General features: G+C 46.5%; 5 non-coding genes across 5 annotated transcripts; 1 reads left to right on the forward strand and 4 right to left on the reverse strand.

Annotated features, from left to right (window-relative positions):
• Positions 1-6,781: 6,781 nt before the first annotated feature.
• TRNAF-GAA (transfer RNA phenylalanine (anticodon GAA)) lies at positions 6,782-6,854 on the reverse strand. Its single transcript has one exon. It is a non-coding gene; the product is annotated as a tRNA-Phe (tRNA).
• Positions 6,855-7,668: 814 nt separating this feature from the next.
• TRNAF-GAA (transfer RNA phenylalanine (anticodon GAA)) lies at positions 7,669-7,741 on the reverse strand. Its single transcript has one exon. It is a non-coding gene; the product is annotated as a tRNA-Phe (tRNA).
• Positions 7,742-8,552: 811 nt separating this feature from the next.
• Positions 8,553-8,625, reverse strand: TRNAF-GAA (transfer RNA phenylalanine (anticodon GAA)). The gene has a single exon. It is a non-coding gene; the product is annotated as a tRNA-Phe (tRNA).
• Positions 8,626-9,403: 778 nt separating this feature from the next.
• On the forward strand, positions 9,404-9,476 carry TRNAF-GAA (transfer RNA phenylalanine (anticodon GAA)). The gene has a single exon. It is a non-coding gene; the product is annotated as a tRNA-Phe (tRNA).
• A 733-nt stretch (positions 9,477-10,209) lies between these two features.
• Positions 10,210-10,282, reverse strand: TRNAF-GAA (transfer RNA phenylalanine (anticodon GAA)). The gene has a single exon. It is a non-coding gene; the product is annotated as a tRNA-Phe (tRNA).
• Between the last annotated feature and the right edge of the window lie 6,217 nt (positions 10,283-16,499).

A 16,499-nucleotide genomic window follows, 5' to 3' on the forward strand; every position in this document is an offset into this window, starting at 1 on the left:
GCCCCAGTGGGGTTCCCGGAGGCCACTGCCCCAGCGGGGTTCCCGGAGGCCACTGCCCCAGCGGGGTTCCCGGAGGCCACTGCCCCGGGTGGGGTTCAGAAAGTCACTGCCCCGGGTGGGGTTCAGAAAGTCACTACCCCAGGTGGGGTTCAGAAAGTCACTGCCCCGTGTGGGGTTCAGAAAGTCACTGCCCCGTGTGGGGTTCAGAAAGTCACTGCCCCGTGTGGGGTTCAGAAAGTCACTGCCCCGGGTGGGGTTCAGAAAGTCACTGCCCCGGGTGGGGTTCAGAGAGTCTCAGCCTCAAGTAAGGGCAATAGTGACCAGGTCCTAGCAAAGCACTTCAGTCAGTCAGATGGGAAGGAAACAGATCCTGACTCTGATATCTCAACATCCATAATCTTTGATGGGGACTTAGCCCAATTTCTGGCGCTTTACAAACACTATTACATTATCATGTTGTCTAGACCATTTCTGGGCATCACTCCAGAGAACATTGTGCTCTATCTTATTTATTCTTTTAAAGGAGAGCCTTTTGAGTGGGCGACCAGCCTAATGAAAGCTGAAGATCCCATTCTTCAGGATCCCCCAGCATTCAGTGATGCAATTATTAAAAGATATGGTTCCAAAGAGATTGGTTCAGGTTCCTCTAAGTCACCCGTCTTGTCTGCTGAGAGTCCACAAAATACTGTAAACTCGGCACAGGAGTCTCAGCCCGTTGTTGTGACTGCAGGATGTGCTTTTCTGACTACTTCTTCTAATAATAGTACTTTACCAGAAAGTTCAGTTCCCAAGGGTAAGAGACCTGTCTCTGATTTGAACGCAGCCTTGCTGGGTGGTACCATCAGTTCAGACAATGTTTGGGGAATTACCTTGGTCAGACCTAAAGAGCTTTGTAAAAAGAAGAAGAAGAAAAAGAAATAATTTTTTGACTCTTGCCTTGATAAAAAAAAAAAAAAGATTTTTTTTTTCCCTTGTCTTGTGTCCAGTGGCCACCATCAAGGGGAGGGCACTGTTACAAGCTGTGGTTGCAGCTTGTTTCTGTTTTCGTGTCTGTTAGACCAATGTGTCAGGTTTTTTTTTTTTTTTTTTTTTTGTATCCCTTGTTCTGGATAGTCTGAATTTTGGGGTCTTTTGACCCCTCCTCAAGGGGGGGGTACTGTTATGAGCCACGGCTGTGGCTCATTCCTGTTTTGCAGTTTTGTTCTGTATTTCATGTTATACTTTTGTTTATGTTCCCCGTGGGTGTCATGGGGTGCTCGGAGCTCACCCTTAAGGAGGGGATACTGTTATGAACCACAGGTAGTGGTTCATTCCTATTTTATGTTTATTTAGTTGTCTTGCATGCCAGGATTTCCCATTGCTCTGTTTTAGTATGCTCTTGTCTGCTGCCGCTGGTTAGTCTGTGTAATTGCAGCTTGTTCCATGTGTTCAGCCTCACCTGGCTGCTAATTGCATCTTGTCAGTTGGAATCATGCAATAGGCCAGCTGCTCTGGATTATTAATTAGGCCTCTCTGTTATATGCTGGCTGATTACAGTTCACAGACGCTGGTGATATTCCTTGGGTTGCAGTCTGCTTTAAGTTTGAGCTGGTTCCTGTCAGTTCCTGTGTGGATTCCTGTGTGGATTCCTGTGTCAGTCCCTGTGTTGATTCCTGTGTCAGTCCCTGTGTCTGATCCCGTGTCCTACCCTGAGTTCCAGTGGATTCTGCCTGTCCTCCAGTTCTGAAAGTCGGTGTCGGCAGCTTCCTGTTTGCCTATGTCAGTTGCAGAAAGTATCCAGTCCTGTTCAAGCCGGTTGTTCCTGTCCTCAGTGGTCCTGTACTCAGAGATTTGTCATCTTTTCCTGGAGTCTGACTGAGCACCTTTAACATCCTGTGGTGTTCGTGAGTCACGGCGCAGCCGTGTGTTGCGGCTTGTCCGCTTACTGTTTACTATTTAGTATATTTGTGTCCTGGAGCTTTTGCGGAGGATTCCGCTCTCCCTGATCCACTCTGGTATCCAGCGGTGCTGGATAGGAGTAACGGATCAGTGGATCTTTGGTTGTCCTTTTCCCTGGCAGCTAGTCCGCACATACCTTTTGATTTAGTTAGTTAACTTGTAACCCCTGGCCTGGTTGCTTAGTCAGAGGGCCCCTTGTTATCACCCTGTCTCGGATTTCCCTTTGTCTCCCATTAAGACCTGAGGGGGCATCGGGGTTGGGCAGACATAATCCGCCCTTCGAACGCGGCTGCCATGGGCTCAAGCAACCATAGTCTCGCAGGGGATTTCTGATAACACGGGCGAGACAACGGAGTTAGGGCGTCAGGGGTTACTAGGCTTTCCTGCTCCCACAACCAGCATATCTTCCCAGTACTCTGACCTCAGCCATACGATCTCCTCTGGTCTGGAGTACGGGAATCATAACACAGACACAGTACAGTGCGGTAGTTCACGGCTGTGGCTACCTCTGTGTCGGCACTCGGCAGCCCGTCCATAATTGTATACTAGTATCCAATCCATCCATCTCCATTGTTTACCTGAGGTGCCTTTTAGTTGTGCCTATTAAAATATGGAGAACAAAAATGTTGAGGTTCCAAAATTAGGGAAAGATCAAGATCCACTTCCACCTCGTGCTGAAGCTGCTGCCACTAGTCATGGCCGAGACGATGAAATGCCAGCAACGTCGTCTGCCAAGGCCGATGCCCAATGGCATAGTACAGAGCATGTCAAAACCAAAACACCAAATATCAGTAAAAAAAGGACTCCAAAACCTAAAATAAAATTGTCGGAGGAGAAGCGTAAACTTGCCAATATGCCATTTACCACACGGAGTGGCAAGGAACGGCTGAGGCCCTGGCCTATGTTCATGGCTAGTGGTTCAGCTTCACATGAGGATGGAAGCACTCAGCCTCTCGCTAGAAAACTGAAAAGACTCAAGCTGGCAAAAGCACCGCAAAGAACTGTGCGTTCTTTGAAATCCCAAATCCACAAGGAGAGTCCAATTGTGTCGGTTGCGATGCCTGACCTTCCCAACACTGGACGTGAAGAGCATGCGCCTTCCACCATTTGCACGCCCCCTGCAAGTGCTGGAAGGAGCACCCGCAGTCCAGTTCCTGATAGTCAGATTGAAGATGTCAGTGTTGAAGTACACCAGGATGAGGAGGATATGGGTGTTGCTGGCGCTGGGGAGGAAATTGACCAGGAGGATTCTGATGGTGAGGTGGTTTGTTTAAGTCAGGCACCCGGGGAGACACCTGTTGTCCGTGGGAGGAATATGGCCGTTGACATGCCAGGTGAAAATACCAAAAAAATCAGCTCTTCGGTGTGGAGGTATTTCACCAGAAATGCGGACAACAGGTGTCAAGCCGTGTGTTCCCTTTGTCAAGCTGTAATAAGTAGGGGTAAGGACGTTAACCACCTCGGAACATCCTCCCTTATACGTCACCTGCAGCGCATTCATAATAAGTCAGTGACAAGTTCAAAAACTTTGGGTGACAGCGGAAGCAGTCCACTGACCAGTAAATCCCTTCCTCTTGTAACCAAGCTCACGCAAACCACCCCACCAACTCCCTCAGTGTCAATTTCCTCCTTCCCCAGGAATGCCAATAGTCCTGCAGGCCATGTCACTGGCAAGTCTGACGAGTCCTCTCCTGCCTGGGATTCCTCCGATGCATCCTTGCGTGTAACGCCTACTGCTGCTGGCGCTGCTGTTGTTGCCGCTGGGAGTCGATGGTCATCCCAGAGGGGAAGTCGTAAGCCCACTTGTACTACTTCCAGTAAGCAATTGACTGTTCAACAGTCCTTTGCGAGGAAGATGAAATATCACAGCAGTCATCCTACTGCAAAGCGGATAACTGAGTCCTTGACAACTATGTTGGTGTTAGACGTGCGTCCGGTATCCGCCGTTAGTTCACAGGGAACTAGACAATTTATTGAGGCAGTGTGCCCCCGTTACCAAATACCATCTAGGTTCCACTTCTCTAGGCAGGCGATACCGAGAATGTACACGGACATCAGAAAAAGACTCACCAGTCTCCTAAAAAATGCAGTTGTACCCAATGTCCACTTAACCACGGACATGTGGACAAGTGGAGCAGGGCAGGGTCAGGACTATATGACTGTGACAGCCCACTGGGTAGATGTATGGACTCCCGCCGCAAGAACAGCAGCGGCGGCACCAGTAGCAGCATCTCGCAAACGCCAACTCTTTCCTAGGCAGGCTACGCTTTGTATCACCGCTTTCCAGAATACGCACACAGCTGAAAACCTCTTACGGCAACTGAGGAAGATCATCGCGGAATGGCTTACCCCAATTGGACTCTCCTGTGGATTTGTGGCATCGGACAACGCCAGCAATATTGTGTGTGCATTAAATATGGGCAAATTCCAGCACGTCCCATGTTTTGCACATACCTTGAATTTGGTGGTGCAGAATTTTTTAAAAAACGACAGGGGCGTGCAAGAGATGCTGTCGGTGGCCAGAAAAATTGCGGGACACTTTCGGCGTACAGGCACCACGTACAGAAGACTGGAGCACCACCAAAAACTACTGAACCTGCCCTGCCATCATCTGAAGCAAGAAGTGGTAACGAGGTGGAATTCAACCCTCTATATGCTTCAGAGGTTGGAGGAGCAGCAAAAGGCCATTCAAGCCTATACAATTGAGCACGATATAGGAGATGGAATGCACCTGTCTCAAGTGCAGTGGAGAATGATTTCAACGTTGTGCAAGGTTCTGATGCCCTTTGAACTTGCCACACGTGAAGTCAGTTCAGACACTGCCAGCCTGAGTCAGGTCATTCCCCTCATCAGGCTTTTGCAGAAGAAGCTGGAGGCATTGAAGAAGGAGCTAAAAGGGAGCGATTCCGCTAGGCATGTGGGACTTGTGGATGCAGCCCTTAATTCGCTTAACAAGGATTCACGGGTGGTCAATCTGTTGAAATCAGAGCACTACATTTTGGCCACCGTGCTCGATCCTAGATTTAAAGCCTACCTTGGATCTCTCTTTCCGGCAGACACAGGTCTGCTGGGGTTGAAAGACCTGCTGGTGACAAAATTGTCAAGTCAAGCGGAACGCGACCTGTCAACATCTCCTCCTTCACATTCTCCCGCAACTGGGGGTGCGAGGAAAAGGCTCAGAATTCCGAGCCCACCCGCTGGCGGTGATGCAGGGCAGTCTGGAGCGACTGCTGATGCTGACATCTGGTCCGGACTGAAGGACCTGACAACGATTACGGACATGTCGTCTACTGTCACTGCATATTATTCTCTCAACATTGATAGAATGGTGGAGGATTATATGAGTGACCGCATCCAAGTATGCACGTCACACAGTCCGTACTTATACTGGCAGGAAAAAGAGGCAATTTGGAGGCCCTTGCACAAACTGGCTTTATTCTACCTAAGTTGCCCTCCCACAAGTGTGTACTCCGAAAGAGTGTTTAGTGCCGCCGCTCACCTTGTCAGCAATCGGCGTACGAGGTTACATCCAGAAAATGTGGAGAAGATGATGTTCATTAAAATGAATTATAATCAATTCCTCCGCGGAGACATTGACCAGCAGCAATTGCCTCCACAAAGTACACAGGGAGCTGAGATGGTGGATTCCAGTGGGGACGAATTGATAATCTGTGAGGAGGGGGATGTACACGGTGATATATCGGAGGGTGAAGATGAGGTGGACATCTTGCCTCTGTAGAGCCAGTTTGTGCAAGGAGAGATTAATTGCTTCTTTTTTGGGGGGGGTCCAAACCAACCCGTCATATCAGTCACAGTCGTGTGGCAGACCCTGTCACTGAAATGATGGGTTGGTTAAAGTGTGCATGTCCTGTTTTGTTTATACAACATAAGGGTGGGTGGGAGGGCCCAAGGACAATTCCATCTTGCACCTCTTTTTTCTTTTCTTTTTCTTTGCATCATGTGCTGATTGGGGAGGGTTTTTTTGGAAGGGACATCCTGCGTGACACTGCAGTGCCACTCCTAGATGGGCCCGGTGTTTGTGACGGCCACTAGGGTCGCTAATCTTACTCACACAGTCAGCTACCTCATTGCGCCTCTTTTTTTCTTTGCGTCATGTGCTGTTTGGGGAGGGTTTTTTGGAAGGGACATCCTGCGTGACACTGCAGTGCCACTCCTAGATGGGCCCGGTGTTTGTGTCGGCCACTAGGGTCGCTAATCTTACTCACACAGCTACCTCATTGCGCCTCTTTTTTTCTTTGCGTCATGTGCTGTTTGGGGAGGGTTTTTTGGAAGGGCCATCCTGCGTGACACTGCAGTGCCACTCCTAGATGGGCCCGGTGTTTGTGTCGGCCACTAGGGTCGCTAATCTTACTCACACAGCTACCTCATTGCGCCTCTTTTTTTCTTTGCGTCATGTGCTGTTTGGGGAGGGTTTTTTGGAAGGGACATCCTGCGTGACACTGCAGTGCCACTCCTAGATGGGCCCGGTGTTTGTGTCGGCCACTAGGGTCGCTTATCTTACTCACACAGCGACCTCGGTGCAAATTTTAGGACTAAAAATAATATTGTGAGGTGTGAGGTATTCAGAATAGACTGAAAATGAGTGTAAATTATGGTTTTTGAGGTTAATAATACTTTGGGATCAAAATGACCCCCAAATTCTATGATTTAAGCTGTTTTTTAGTGTTTTTGGAAAAAAACACCCGAATCCAAAACACACCCGAATCCGACAAAAAAAATTCGGTGAGGTTTTGCCAAAACGCGTTCGAACCCAAAACACGGCCGCGGAACCGAACCCAAAACCAAAACCCGAAAAATTTCAGGCGCTCATCTCTACTAAATATGCCGAAATACGGGATCGAACCAGGGACCTTTAGATCTTCAGTCTAACGCTCTCCCAACTGAGCTATTTCGACTAATTGTGACAGATGTGAAGTCGTATTTGGGGTTTTAGGTTGGGAAAAAAAGAGCATCAAGTGTTCTTGAAGAGCAACACCTTATAATGAAAGATTCTGCTGGTAAATTGCTATACTGTAACAAAAATACAGCTACTAAACATGCCGAAACCCAGGATCGAACCAGGGACTTATAGATCTTCAGTTTAATGCTCTCACAAAAGAGCTATTGCGTGTAAGTCTGACGTTTAGAAAGTATTTTTTGGTGTTTAAGATAAGGCAAACTGAAAGAACATCAAGTGTCCTAGAGGGCGAAACCTGAAAATGAAAGTTTCTGCTGCTAAATTTCTTTTTGCTGAATTGCTACTCAGTAACAAACTGCAAACACCCAAACATGTGGAAACCCACGATCGTACTAGGGATTTTAAGGTCTTCAGTCTATTGCTCTCACAACTGAGCTATTTTGGCAAGCTATACTGATAAGAATGTCTTTTTTTAGGAGCTAAAGATTTTGCAAACTAAAAGTAACATAAAATGCTTTTCAAGATCAAAACCTGAACACAACAGTTTTTGCTGCTAAATTGCTATTCAGTAGCAAAAGCAAACACCCAACCATGCTAAACCCCAGGATTGAACAAGACACCCTTAGATCTTCAGTCTAATGTTGTCACAACTGAGCTATTTTGCCAAGCTCTACTAATAAGAAATTCTTTTATTGGGGCTAATAATAATGCAAACTGTAATAACATGAAATGTTCTTGAAGACCAGAACCTGAACACGGCAGTTTCTGTTGCTAAATTGCTATTCTGTAACAAAAGAAACAGCAACTAAATATGCCGAAACCCGGGATCGAACCAGGGACCTTTAGATCTTCAGTCTAACGCTCTCCCAACTGAGCTATTTCGACTAATTGTGACAGATGTGAAGTCGTATTTGGGGTTTTAGGTTGGGAAAAAAAGAGCATCAAGTGTTCTTGAAGAGCAACACCTTATAATGAAAGATTCTGCTGGTAAATTGCTATTCTGTAACAAAAATACAGCTACTAAACATGCCGAAACCCAGGATCGAACCAGGGACTTATAGATCTTCAGTCTAATGCTCTCCCAAATGAGCTATTGCAGCTACGTCTGACATTCGATAAGTCTTTTTTGGTGTTTAAGATAAGGCAAACTGAAAGAACATCGTGTCCTAGAGGGCGAAACCTGAAAATGAAAGTTTATGCTGCTAAATTTCTTTTTGCTGAATTGCTACTCAGTAACAAACTGCAAACACCCAAACATGTGGAAACCCACGATCGTACAAGGGATTTTAAGGTCTTCAGTCTATTGCTCTCACAACTGAGCTATTTTGGCAAGCTATACTGATAAGAATGTCTTTTTTTAGGAGCTAAAGATTTTGCAAACTGAAATAACATAAAATGCTTTTCAAGATCAAAACCTGAACACAACAGTTTTTGCTGCTAAATTGCTATTCAGTAGCAAAAGCAAACACCCAACCATGCTAAACCCCAGGATTGAACAAGACACCCTTAGATCTTCAGTCTAATGTTGTCACAACTGAGCTATTTCGCCAAGCTCTACTAATAAGAAATTATTTTATTGGGGCTAATAATAATGCAAACTGTAATAACATGAAATGTTCTTGAAGACCAGAACCTGAACATGGCAGTTTCTGCTGCTAAATTGCTATTCTGTAACAAAAACAACAGCAACTAAATATGCCGAAACCCGGGATCGAACCAGGGACCTTTAGATCTTCAGTCTAACGCTCTCCCAATTGAGCAATTTCGGCTAATTGTGAAAGATGTGAAGTCGTATTTGGGGTTTTAGGTTAGGAAAAAAAGAGCATCAAGTGTTCTTGAAGAACAACACCTGATAATGAAAGATTCTGCATGTAAATTGCTATTCTGTAACAAAAATACAGCCACTAAACATGCCGAAACCTGGGATTGAACCAGGGACCTTTAGACCTTCAGTCTAATGCTCTCACAAATGAGCTATTGCGGGTAAGTCTGACATTTGGAAAGTCTTTTTTGGTGTTTAAGATAAGGCAAACTGAAAGAACATCAAGTGTCCTAGAGGGCGAAACCTGAAAATGAAAGTTTCTGCTGCTAAATTTCTTTTTGCTGAATTGCTACTCAGTAACAAACTGCAAACACCCGAACATGTGGAAACCCACGATCGTACTAGGGATTTTAAGGTCTTCAGTCTATTGCTCTCACAACTGAGCTATTTTGGCAAGCTATACTGATTAGAATGTCTTTTTTTAGGAGTTAAAGATTTTGCAAACTGAAATAACATAAAATGCTTTTCAAGATCAAAACCTGAACACAACAGTTTTTGCTGCTAAATTGCTATTCAGTAGCAAAAGCAAACACCCAACCATGCTAAACCCCAGGATTGAACAAGACACCCTTAGATCTTCAGTCTAATGTTGTCACAACTGAGCTATTTCGCCAAGCTCTACTAATAAGAAATTATTTTATTGGGGCTAATAATAATGCAAACTGTAATAACATGAAATGTTCTTGAAGACCAGAACCTGAACATGGCAGTTTCTGCCACAATTAGCCGAAATAGCTCAATTGGGAGAGCGTTAGACTGAAGATCTAAAGGTCCCTGGTTCGATCCCGGGTTTCGGCATATTTAGTTGCTGTTGTTTTTGTTACAGAATAGCAATTTAGCAGCAGAAACTGCCATGTTCAGGTTCTGGTCTTCAAGAACATTTCATGTTATTACAGTTTGCATTATTATTAGCCCCAATAAAATAATTTCTTATTAGTAGAGCTTGGCAAATAGCTCAGTTGTGACAACATTAGACTGAAGATCTAAGGGTGTCTTGTTCAATCCTGGGGTTTAGCATGGTTGGGTGTTTGCTTTTGCTACTGAATAGCAATTTAGCAGCAAAAACTGTTGTGTTCATGTTTTGATCTTGAAAAGCATTTTATGTTATTTTTAGTTTGCAAAATCTTTAGCTCCTAAAAAAAGACATTCTTATCAGTATAGCTTGCCAAAATAGCTCAGTTGTGAGAGCAATAGACTGAAGACCTTAAAATCTCTAGTACGATCGTGGGTTTCCACATGTTTGGGTGTTTGCAGTTTGTTACTGAGTAGCAATTCAGCAAAAAGAAATTTAGCAGCAGAAACTTTCATTTTCAGGTTTCGCCCTCTAGGACACTTGATGTTCTTTCAGTTTGCCTTATCTTAAACACCAAAAAAGACTTTCTAAACGTCAGACTTATACACAATAGCTCTTTTGCGAGAGCATTAAACTGAAGATCTAAAGGTCCTGGGTTCGATCCCAGGTTTCGGCATGTTTAGTTGCTGTATTTTTGCTAAATTGCTATTCTGTAACAAAAACAACAGCAACTAAATATGCCGAAACCCGGGATCGAACCAGGGACCTTTAGATCTTCAGTCTAACGCTCTCCCAACTGAGCTATTTCGACTAATTGTGACAGATGTGAAGTCGTATTTGGGGTTTTAGGTTGGGAAAAAAAGAGCATCAAGTGTTCTTGAAGAGCAACACCTTATAATGAAAGATTCTGCTGGTAAATTGCTATTCTGTAACAAAAATACAGCTACTAAACATGCCGAAACCCAGGATCGAACCAGGGACTTATAGATCTTCAGTCTAATGCTCTACCAAATGATCTATTGCAGCTACGTCTGACATTTGATAAGTCTTTTTTGGTGTTTAAGATAAGGCAAACTGAAAGAACATCAAGTGTCCTAGAGGGCGAAACCTGAAAATGAAAGTTTCTGCTGCTAAATTTCTTTTTGCTGAATTGCTACTCAGTAACAAACTGCAAACACCCAAACATGTGGAAACCCACGATCGTACTAGGGATTTTAAGGTCTTCAGTCTATTGCTCTCACAACTGAGCTATTTTGGCAAGCTATACTGATAAGAATGTCTTTTTTTAGGAGCTAAAGATTTTGCAAACTGAAATAACATAAAATGCTTTTCTCTAACGTCCTAAGTGGATGCTGGGGACTCCGTAAGGACCATGGGGAATAGCGGCTCCGCTGGAGACTGGGCACAAAAGTAAAGCTTTAGAACTACCTGGTGTGCACTGGCTCCTCCCCCTATGACCCTCCTCCAAGCCTCAGTTAGATTTTTGTGCCCGAACGAGAAGGGTGCACACTAGGTGGCTCTCCTGAGCTGCTTAGTGAAAAGTTTAGTTTTAGGTTTTTTATTTTCAGTGAGACCTGCTGGCAACAGGCTCACTGCATCGAGGGACTAAGGGGAGAAGAAGCGAACTCACCTGCGTGCAGAGTGGATTGGGCTTCTTAGGCTACTGGACATTAGCTCCAGAGGGACGATCACAGGCCCAGCCATGGATGGGTCCCAGAGCCGCGCCGCCGGCCCCCTTACAGAGCCAGAAGACAGAAGAGGTCCGGAAAATCGGCGGCAGAAGACGTCCTGTCTTCAACAAGGTAGCGCACAGCACTGCAGCTGTGCGCCATTGCTCTCAGCACACTTCACACTCCGGTCACTGAGGGTGCAGGGCGCTGGGGGGGGCGCCCTGAGACGCAATAAAAACACCTTGGATGGCAAAAAAAAAAAAAATGCATCACATATAGCTCCTGGGCTATATGGATGCATTTAACCCCTGCCAGAATACATAGAAAAACGGGAGATAAGGCCGCCGATAAGGGGGCGGAGCCTATCTCCTCAGCACACTGGCGCCATTTTCCCTCACAGCTCCGTTGGAGGGAAGCTCCCTGGCTCTCCCCTGCAGTCACTACACTACAGAAAGGGTTAAAAAAGAGAGGGGGGGCACTAATTACGCGCAGTATTAAAGATACAGCAGCTATAAGGGGAAAAACACTTATATAAGGTTATCCCTGTATATATATAGCGCTCTGGTGTGTGCTGGCAAACTCTCCCTCTGTCTCCCCAAAGGGCTAGTGGGGTCCTGTCCTCTATCAGAGCATTCCCTGTGTGTGTGCTGTATGTCGGTACGTTTGTGTCGACATGTATGAGGAGAAAAATGATGTGGAGACGGAGCAGATTGCCTGTAATAGTGATGTCACCCCCTAGGGGGTCGACACCTGAGTGGATGAACTGTTGGAAGGAATTACGTGACAGTGTCAGCTCTGTATAAAAGACAGTGTTTGACATGAGACAGCCGGCTACTCAGCTTGTGCCTGTCCAGACGTCTCATAGGCCGTCAGGGGCTCTAAAGCGCCCGTTACCTCAGATGGCAGATATAGACGCCGACACGGATACTGACTCCAGTGTCAACGGTGAAGAGACAAATGTGACTTCCAGTAGGGCCACACGTTACATGATGGAGGCAATGAAAAATGTTTTACACATTTCTGATAATACGAGTACCACCAAAAAGGGGTATTATGTTCGGTGAGGAAAAACTACCTGTACTTTTCCTGAATCTGAGAAATTAAATGAGGTGTGTGATGATGCGTGGGTTTCCCCCGATAACAACTGATAATTTCTAAAATGTTATTGGCATTATATCCTTTCCCGCCAGAGGTTAGGGTGCGTTGGGAAACACCCCCTAGGGTGGATAAAGCGCTCACACGCTTGTAAGGGCTCTACCCTCTCCTGAGATGGCCGCCCTTAAGGATCCTGCTGATAGAAAGCAGGAGGGTATCCTAAAATGTATTTACACACATACTGGTGTTATACTGCGACCAGCAATCGCCTCAGCCTGGATGTGCAGTGCTGGGTTGGCGTGGTCGGATTCCCTGACTGAAAATATTGATACCCTAGATAGGGACAGTATATTTTTGCCTATAGAGCATTTAAAAGATGCATTTCTATATATGCGTGATGCACAGCGGAATATTTGCCGACTGGCATTAAGTCTAAGTGCGTTGTCCATTTCTACCAGTAGAGGGTTATGGACACGACAGTGGTCAGGTGATGCGGATTTCAAACGGCATTTGGAAGTATTGCCTTATTAAGGGGAGGAGTTATTTGGGGTCGGTCTTTCAGACCTGGTGGCCACGGCAACAGCTGGGAAATCCACGTTTGTACCCCAGGTCGCCTCTCAACATGAGAAGACGCCGTATTATCAGGCGCAGTCTTTTCGTGGACAAGCGGGCAAAAGGTTCCTCATTTCTGCCCCGTGACAGAGGGAGAGGAAAAAGGCTGCAGAAATCAGCCAGTTCCCAGGAACAGAAACCCTCTCCCGCCTCTGCCAAGCCCTCAGTATGACGCTGGGGCTTTACAAGCAGAATCAGGCACGGTGGGGGGCCCGTCTCAATGAATTTCAGTGGGCTCACTCGCAAGTAGACCCCTGGATCCTTCAGGTGATATCTCAGGGGTACAAATTGGAATTCGAGACGTCTCCCCCTCGCCGTTTCCTAAAGTCGGCTTTACCGATGTCTCCTTCTGACAGGGAGACAGTTTTGGAAGCCATTCACAAGCTGTATTCCCAGCAGGTGATAATCAAGGTACCCCTCCTGCAACAGGGAACGGGGTATTATTCCACACTGTTGTGGTACCGAAGCCGGATGGCTCGGTGAGACCGATTCTAAATCTAAAATCTTTGAACACTTACATACAGAGGTTCAAATTCAAGATTGAGTCACTCAGAGCAGTGATTGCGAACCTGGAAGAAGGGGACTACATGATGTCTCGGGACATCAAGGATGCTTACCTTCATGTCCAAATTTACCCTTCTCACCAAGGGTACCTCAGGTTTATGGTACAGAACTGTCACTATCAGTTCAGACGCTGCCGTATGGATGGTCCACGGCACCCCGGGTCTTTACCAAGGTAATGGCCGAAATGATGATATTCCTTCGAAGGAAGGGAATTTTAGTTATCCCTTACTTGGACGATTCCCTGATAAGGGTAAGATCCAGGGAACAGTTGGAGGTCGGTGTAGCACTATCTCAGGTAGTGTTGCGGCAGCACGATTGGATTCTCAATATTCCAAAATCGCAGCTGGTTCCGACGACTCGTCTTCTGTTCCTAGGGATGATCCTGGACACAGTTCAGAAAAAGGTGTTTCTACCAGAGGAGAAAGCCAGGGAGTTATCCGAGCTAGTCAGGAACCTCCTAAAACCGAGCCAAGTCTCAGTGCATCAATGCACAAGGGTTCTGGGTAAAATGGTGGCTTCCTACAAAGCAATCCCATTCGGCAGATTCCACGCAAGAACTTTCCAGTGGGACCTGCTGGACAAATGGTCCGGGTCGCATCTTCAGATGCATCAGCGGATAACCCTGTCACCAAGAACAAGGGTGTCCCTCCTGTGTTGGTTGCAGAGTGCTCATCTTCTAGAGGGCCGCAGATTCGGCATTCAGGACTGGGTCCTGGTGACCACGGATGCCAGCCTGCGAGGCTGGGGAGCAGTCACACAGGGAAGGAATTTCCAGGGCTTATGGTCAAGCCTGGAGACATCACTTCACATAAATATCCTGAAGCTAAGGGCCATTTACAATGCTCTAAGCTTAGCAAGACCTCTGCTTCAAGGTCAGCCGGTGTTGATCCAGTCGGACAACATCACGCCAGTCACCCACGTAAACAGACAGGGTGGCACAAGAAGCAGGAGGGCAATGGCAGAAGCTGAAAGGATTCTTCGCTGGGTGGAAAATCATGTGATAGCACTGTCAGCAATTCCGGGAGTGGACAACTGGGAAGCAGACTTCCTCAGCAGACACGACCTCCACCCGGGAGAGTGGGGACTTCACCCAGAAGTCTTCCACATGATTATAAACCGTTGGGAAAAACTCGACAGGTATTGCGCAAGGTCAAGGGACCCTCAGGCAATAGCTGTAGACGCTCTGGTAACACCGTGGGTGTACCAGTCAGTGTATGTGTTCCCTAATCTGCCTCTCATACCCAAGGTACTGAGATTGATAAGATGGAGAGGAGTAAGCACTATATTTGTGGCTCCGGATTGGCCAAGAAGGACTTGGTAACCGGAACTTCAAGAGATGCTCACGGAGGATCCGTGGCCTCTACCTCTAAGAATGGACCTGCTCCAGCAAGGACCCTGTCTGTTCCAAGACTTACCGCGGCTGCGTTTGACGGCATGGCGGTTGAACGCCGGATCCTGAATGAAAAAAGGCATTCCGGATGAAGTCATCCCTATCCTGATCAAAGCCAGGAAGGATGTAATCGCAAAACATTATCACCGCATTTGGCGAAAATATGTTGCGTGGTGCGAGGCCAGTAAGGCCCGACGGAGGAAATTCAACTGGGTCGATTCCTACATTTCCTGCAAACAGGAGTGTCTATGGGCCTGAAATTGGGGTCCATTAAGGTTCAAATTTCGGCCCTGTCAATTTTCTTCCAAAAAGAACTAGCTTCAGTCCCTGAAGTTCAGACGTTGTAAAAGGGGTACTGCATATACAGCCTCCTTTTGTGCCTCCAGTGGCACCTTGGGATCGAAAAGGAAGTTTTTGGGTTCCAAAAGTCACATTGGTTTGAACCACTTAAATCTGTGGAGTTAAAATATCTCACATGGAAAGTGGTCATGCTGTTGGTCCTGGCCTGGGCCAGGCGCGTGTCAGAATTGGCGGCTTTATCCTGTAAAAGCCCTTATCTGATTTTCCATTCGGACAGGGCGGAATTGAGGACTCGTCCTCAGTTTCTCCCTAAGGTGGTTTCAGCGTTTCACCTGAACCAACCTATTGTGGTGCCTGCGGCTACTAGGGACTTGGAGGACTCCAAGTTGCTAGACGTTGTCAGGGCCCTGAAAATATATGTTTCCAGGACGGCTGGAGTCTGAAAATCTGACTCGCTGTTTATCCTGTATGCACCCAACAAGCTGGGTGCTCCTGCTTCTAAGCAGACTATTGCTCGTTGGATTTGTAGTACAATTCAGCTTGCACATTCTGTGGCAGGCCTGCCACAGCCAAAAATCTGTAAATGCCCACTCCACAAGGAAGATGGGCTCATCTTGGGCGGCTGCCCGAGGGGTCTCGGCTTTACAACTTTGCCGAGCAGCTACTTGGTCAGGAGCAAATACGTTTGTAAAATTCTACAAAATTGATACCCTGGCTGAGGAGGACCTGGAGTTCTCTCATTTGGTGCTGCAGAGTCATCCGCACTCTCCCGCCCGTTTGGGAGCTTTGGTATAATCCCCATGGTCCTTACGGAGTCCCCAGCATCCACTTAGGACGTTAGAGAAAATAAGAATTTACTTACCGATAATTCTATTTCTCATAGTCCGTAGTGGATGCTGGGCGCCCATCCCAAGTGCGGATTGTCTGCAATACTGGTACATAGTTATTGTTACCAAAAAATCGGGTTATTGCTGTAGTGAGCCATCTTTTCTAGAGGCTCCTCTGTTATCATGCTGTTAACTGGGTTTAGATCACGAGTTGTACGGTGTGATTGGTGTGGCTGGTATGAGTCTTACCCGGGATTCAAAATCCTTCCTTATTGTGTACGCTCGTCCGGGCACAGTATCCTAACTGAGGCTTGGAGGAGGGTCATAGGGGGAGGAGCCAGTGCACACCAGGTAGTTCTAAAGCTTTACTTTTGTGCCCAGTCTCCTGCGGAGCCGCTATTCCCCATGGTCCTTACGGAGTCCCCAGCATCCACTACGGACTACGAGAAATAGAATTATCGGTAAGAAAATTTTTATTTTCAAGATCAAAACCTGAACACAACAGTTTTTGCTGCTAAATTGCTATTCAGTAGCAAAAGCAAACACCCAACCATTCTAAACCCAAGGATT

The sequence above is a fragment of the Pseudophryne corroboree genome, chromosome 4, assembly GCF_028390025.1.
Source record: "Pseudophryne corroboree isolate aPseCor3 chromosome 4, aPseCor3.hap2, whole genome shotgun sequence".
NCBI lineage: Eukaryota > Metazoa > Chordata > Amphibia > Anura > Myobatrachidae > Pseudophryne > Pseudophryne corroboree.